The sequence below is a fragment of the Cryptomeria japonica genome, unplaced genomic scaffold (genome assembly GCF_030272615.1).
Source record: "Cryptomeria japonica unplaced genomic scaffold, Sugi_1.0 HiC_scaffold_1799, whole genome shotgun sequence".
Classification (NCBI taxonomy): Eukaryota; Viridiplantae; Streptophyta; class Pinopsida; order Cupressales; family Cupressaceae; genus Cryptomeria; species Cryptomeria japonica.
Window position 1 is genome coordinate 1,750 of NW_026730085.1, and position 6,184 is coordinate 7,933.

Below are 6,184 nucleotides of genomic sequence, written 5' to 3' on the forward strand. Positions count from 1 at the left end.
CGTGGACCCATCATGGGTCTTGGAACGCATTTGTGGTCCTTGGGTCCCATTTTGCATCCCGAAACTTGTGTTTTGGTGCTTGATCCCTATTTTGGGTGCCCACCTTGCACCAAGTGCGCACCCGGGGCAAACCGAGCGCCTTGGTGCACCGGGGCAAGATCGAGCGTGCACCCGAGGCGCCCCGAACATGCACCAAGGTGCACTCGGCCCACATGTGAGCGCAGGTCGTTGCGCCCGAGGTGGTGTGTGGGCACCGCGTTGCAGACGGGACACTGCACGCACACGACGCCCCCTCCAGGTGCACGCACGTAGGCCGGGCCGGGTGCACACCCGACGCCCTAGCAAGGTGCGCGCACCCGGGCAGGGCTCACACTTGGCGAACGGGGCGCACTTCGCGAGGGAGGGTGTGCACCTCGACGGGGGTGGGTGGCCAGGGTGGATTCGCACGTGGGTCGCGGTTTGCTAAGTACACACTGCGACAAGCTCATAACGGGTGCGATCATACCAGCGTTAGTGCACCGGATCCCATCAGAACTCCGCAGTTAAGCGCGCTTGGGCCGGAGTAGTACTGGGATGGGTGACCTCCCGGGAAGTCCCGGTGTTGCACCCTTTTTTAGTTTTTCGCCGGGCGTCGCAATGCTATTTGAATAAACCTTTTGCCCGTTTGCGTTCTCGTCGGGGCCGGGCCGGGCCGGGGTGCGCTGCCCGCACTACCGCGCGCGCGGGGGCGACACCGAGCGCGCACCCGAGGCGCCCCGAGCACACAGGCCACGGTGCAACCCGGGCGTTGTGCGCGCACCCCGGTGCGCCCGAGGTGCTGCGCGCGCACCCAGGTGAAATCGGTGTGCACCTCGGCCAGTGCGCGCTCGGTCGAGTCGCGCACGTTGGCCAAGGTGCACGGTGATGTTTCTTACTCTAAGGTTCCGCACCAGACGCCCGGGACAGGTGAGCGAAGCTGGGCGGGGCCGGGTGCGCGGCCGGGGCAGGTGCACGCAGCTGGAGAGAGCTTTGGAGCACACTTCGGAGCGCACCAATGATGCGCTCCATTCAAAAGTTTCCTGAAAAGGCAAAAAAAGTTGAGATTATAGAATTTCCCACTTGAGAGATTGTAAAAAAAAAAAATTTAAAATGAAGGAAACGCGGGTGCCAAGGTGTGCGCAGCCCAGCCAAGGTGTGCGCACCAAGGCGCCCACCCTGGCGAAGGTGCACGCAAGGTGCGCACCCGAGGCAAACCGGACAATTAACCCAACTTTCGACTTCGCGCGCACCTTGGAGCGCACTTCGGAGCGCTCCTTGGTGCGCACCAATCTTGGGCACCTCGGAGTGCACCATGGCGCCCACCAAGGTGCGCACCCGGGGCAAACCGAGCTCCGACTTCGTGCGCACCTTGGAGCGCACGAAAGGTGCGCACCATGGCGCCCACCAAGGTGCGCAGCCCAGCCAAGGCGTGCGCATCAAGGTGCGCACCCTGGCGAAGGTGCGCACCCGGGGCAAACCGAGCTCCGACTTCGTGCGCACCTTGGAGCGCACAAAAGGTGCGCAACCCAGCCAAGGTGTGCGCACCCCGGTCAAACCGAGCTCCGAATCGTGCGCACCAGAGGTGCACGCCATCGTGCGCACCTTGGAGCACACTTCGGAGCCCTCCTTGGTGCGCGCCGATGTTGCGCACCTCGGAGCGCACCCGGGGAAAACAATGCAATTAACCCGACTTTCGACTTCGTGGGCACCTCGGAGCGCTCTCGGGTTCGCACCTCGGAGCACACCGAGGTGCGCACCTTTGATGCGCTGCCTTCACCAATTTCCAGAAAAGGCAAGAAAACATTGAGAAGGTGTGCGCACCGAGGTGCCCACCCTGGCGAAGGTGCACGCGAGGTGCGCACCCGGGGCAAACCGGGCTCCGACTTCGTGCACGCCGCACCTTGGAGCACACTTCGGAGCGCTCCTTGGTGCGCACCAGGGCGCGCAACCCAGCCGAGGTGCCCACCCCGGCGAAGGTGCACGCGAGGTGCGCACCCGGGGCAAACCGGGCTCCGACTTCGTGCACGCCATGGTGCCCACCGCGGCGAAGGTGCACGCGAGGTGCGCACCCGGGGCAAACCGGGCTCCGACTTCGTGCACGCCGCACCTTGGAGCACACTTCGGAGCGCTCCTTGGTGCGCACCATGGTGCCCACCAGGGCGCGCAACCCCGCCGAAGGTGCACGCGAGGTGCGCACCCGGGGCAAACCGGGCTCCGACTTCGTGCACGCCGCACCTTGGAGCACACTTCGGAGCGCTCCTTGGTGCGCACCATGGTGCCCACCAGGGCGCGCAACCCCGCCGAAGGTGCACGCGAGGTGCGCACCCGGGGCAAACCGGGCTCCGACTTCGTGCACGCCATGGTGCGCACCGCGGCGAAGGTGCGCACCCGGGGCAAACCGGGCTCCGACTTCGTGCACGCCGCACCTTGGAGCACACTTCGGAGCGCTCCTTGGTGCGCACCAGGGCGCGCAACCCAGCCGAGGTGCCCACCCCGGCGAAGGTGCACGCGAGGTGCGTACCCGGGGCAAACCGGGCTCCGACTTCGTGCACGCCGCACCTTGGAGCACACTTCGGAGCGCTCCTTGGTGCGCACCATGGTGCCCACCAGGCCGCGCAACCCAGCCAAGGTGTGCGCACCAAGGTGCACGCGAGGTGCGCACCCGGGGCAAACCGGGGTCCGACTTCGTGCACGCCGCACCTTGGAGCACACATCGGGGCGCTCCCGGGTTCGCACCGGCGTTGCGCACCGTGGTGGGCACCTCGGAGCACACCAAGGTGGGCAGCGAGGTGCGCACCTTTGATGCGATGCCTTCACTAATTTCCATAAAAGGCAAAAAAAAAACGAGATTTTAAAATTTCCGTTTTGAAAGATAGTGAGAAAAAGGGAATGCTGGTGCCATCTTGAGCCCGCCCTGGTGCGCAGCCCAGCCAAGGTGTGCGCACCAAGGTGCCCACCCTGGCGAAGGTGCGCGCCCGGGCAATTAACCCAACTTCCAACTTCGCGCGCGCCAGGGTGGGAGCGCACCCAACAACCGGGCCTGGGAAGAGCCAATGCGAGAAACCCCACCAAACGCTCTGACAAAAAAAGAGGGGGCGCTCCAGTAACCCCGCTTCGGAGCGCACCCTGGGCAAACCCAGCCAAGGTGCCCACCCCGGCCAAGGTGCAGGCGAGGTGCGCACCCGGGGCAAACCGGGCTCCGACAACGTGCACGCCGCACCTTGGAGCACACTTCGTAGCGCTCCCGGGTGCGCACCTCAGAGCACACCAAGGTGGGCAGCGAGGTGCGCACCTTTGATGCGCTGCCTTCACTAATTTCCAGAAAAGGCAAAAAAAAAAGGAGATTTTAAAATTTCCGTTTTGAAAGATAGTGAAAAAAACGGAACGCGCGTGCCATCTTGAGCCCGCCCTGGTGCGCAGCCCAGGTAAGGTGCCCACCCTGGCAAAGGTGCGCACCCGGGCAATTAACCCTACTTCCGACTTCGTGCGCGCCAGGGTGGCAACCGGGCCTCGGAAGAGCCAATGCGAGAAACCCCACCAAACGCTCCGACAAAAAAAGAGGCGGCGCTCCAATAACCCCGCTTCGGAGCGCAGCCGGGGCAAACCCAGCCAAGGTGCCCACCCCGACGAAGGTGCACGCGAGGTGCGCACCCGGGGCAAACCGGGCTCCGACAACGTGCACGCAGCACCTTGGAGCACACTTCGAAGCACTCCCGGGTGCCCACCGGCGTTGCGCACCGTGGTGGGCAGCGAGGTGCGCACCTTTGATGCGCTGCCTTCACTAATTTCCAGAAAAAGGCAAAAAAAAATGAGATTTTAAAATTTCCGTTTTGAAAGATAGTGAAAAAAAAGGAACGCGGGTGCCATCTTGAGCCCGCCCTGGTGCGCAGCCCAGGCAAGGCATGCGCACCAAGGTGCCCACCCGAGGTGCACACCCGGGGCAAACCGGGCTCCGACTTCGTGCAGGCCGCACCTTGGAGCACACTTCGGAGCGCTCCTTGGTGCGCACCATGGTGCCCACCAGGGCGCGCAACCCAGCCAAGGTCTGCACACCAAGGTGCCCACCCCGGCGAAGGTGCACGCGAGGTGCGCACCCGGGGCAAACCGGGCTCCGACTTCGTGCACGCCATGGTGCCCACCGCGGCGAAGGTGCACGCGAGGTGCGCACCCGGGGCAAACCGGGCTCCGACTTCGTGCACGCCGCACCTTGGAGCACACTTCGGAGCGCTCCTTGGTGCGCACCATGGTGCCCACCAGGGCGCGCAACCCAGCCAAGGTGTGCGCACCAAGGTGCACGCGAGGTGCGCACCCGGGGCAAACCGGGGTCCGACTTCGTGCACGCCGCACCTTGGAGCACACATCGGAGCGCTCCCAGGTTCGCACCAGCGTTGCGCACCTTTGATGCGCTGCCTTCACTAATTTCCAGAAAAGGCAAAAAAAAAACGATATTTTAAAATTTCCGTTCTGAAAGATAGTGAAAAAAACGGAACGCGGGTGCCATCTTGAGCCCTTCCTGGTGCGCAGCCCAGGCAAGTTGTGCGCACCAAGGTGCCCACCCTGGCGGAGGTGCGCGCCCGGGGCAAACCGGGCTCCGACTTCGTGCACTGCATGGTGCCCACCAAGGCGCGCAACCCAGCCAAGGTGCCCACCGCAGCGAAGGTGCACGCGAGGTGCACACCCGGGGCAAACCGGGCTCCGACTTCGTGCACGCCGCACCTTGGAGCACACTTCAGAGCGCTCCTTGGTGCGCACCAGGGCGCGCAACCCAGCCGAGGTGCCCACCCCGGCGAAGGTGCACGCGAGGTGCGCACCCGGGGCAAACCGGGCTCCGACTTCGTGCACGCCATGGTGCCCACCGCGGCGAAGGTGCGCACCCGGGGCAAACCGGGCTCCGACTTCGTGCACGCCGCACCTTGGAGCACACTTCGGAGCGCTCCTTGGTGCGCACCATGGTGCCCACCAGGCCGCGCAACCCAGCCAAGGTGTGCGCACCAAGGTGCACGCGAGGTGCGCACCCGGGGCAAACCGGGGTCCGACTTCGTGCACGCCGCACCTTGGAGCACACATCGGGGCGCTCCCGGGTTCGCACCGGCGTTGCGCACCGTGGTGGGCACCTCGGAGCACACCAAGGTGGGCAGCGAGGTGCGCACCTTTGATGCGATGCCTTCACTAATTTCCATAAAAGGCAAAAAAAAAACGAGATTTTAAAATTTCCGTTTTGAAAGATAGTGAGAAAAAGGGAATGCTGGTGCCATCTTGAGCCCGCCCTGGTGCGCAGCCCAGCCAAGGTTTGCGCACCAAGGTGCCCACCCTGGCGAAGGTGCGCGCCCGGGCAATTAACCCAACTTCCAACTTCGCGCGCGCCAGGGTGGGAGCGCACCCAACAACCGGGCCTGGGAAGAGCCAATGCGAGAAACCCCACCAAACTCTCTGACAAAAAAAGAGGGGGCGCTCCAGTAACCCCGCTTCGGAGCGCACCCTGGGCAAACCCAGCCAAGGTGCCCACCCCGGCCAAGGTGCAGGCGAGGTGCGCACCCGGGGCAAACCGGGCTCCGACAACGTGCACGCCGCACCTTGGAGCACACTTCGTAGCGCTCCCGGGTGCGCACCTCAGAGCACACCAAGGTGGGCAGCGAGGTGCGCACCTTTGATGCGCTGCCTTCACTAATTTCCAGAAAAGGCAAAAAAAAAAGGAGATTTTAAAATTTCCGTTTTGAAAGATAGTGAAAAAAACGGAACGCGCGTGCCATCTTGAGCCCGCCCTGGTGCGCAGCCCAGGTAAGGTGCCACCCTGGCAAAGGTGCGCACCCGGGCAATTAACCCTACTTCCGACTTCGTGCGCGCCAGGGTGGCAACCGGGCCTCGGAAGAGCCAATGCGAGAAACCCCACCAAACGCTCCGACAAAAAAAGAGGCGGCGCTCCAATAACCCCGCTTCGGAGCGCAGCCGGGGCAAACCAAGCCAAGGTGCCCACCCCGACGAAGGTGCACGCGAGGTGCGCACCCGGGGCAAACCGGGCTCCGACAACGTGCACGCAACACCTTGGAGCACACTTCGAAGCACTCCCGGGTGCCCACCGGCGTTGCGCACCGTGGTGGGCAGCGAGGTGCGCACCTTTGATGCGCTGCCTTCACTAATTTCCAGAAAAAGGCAAAAAAAAATGAGA

The 6,184-nt window shown here is 63.8% G+C and overlaps 1 non-coding gene across 1 annotated transcript; it reads left to right on the forward strand.

Annotated features, from left to right (window-relative positions):
* The first annotated feature begins 491 nt into the window (after positions 1-491).
* LOC131873459 (5S ribosomal RNA) lies at positions 492-610 on the forward strand. The gene has a single exon (XR_009371403.1). It is a non-coding gene; the product is annotated as a 5S ribosomal RNA (ribosomal RNA).
* The last annotated feature ends 5,574 nt before the right edge of the window (positions 611-6,184 follow it).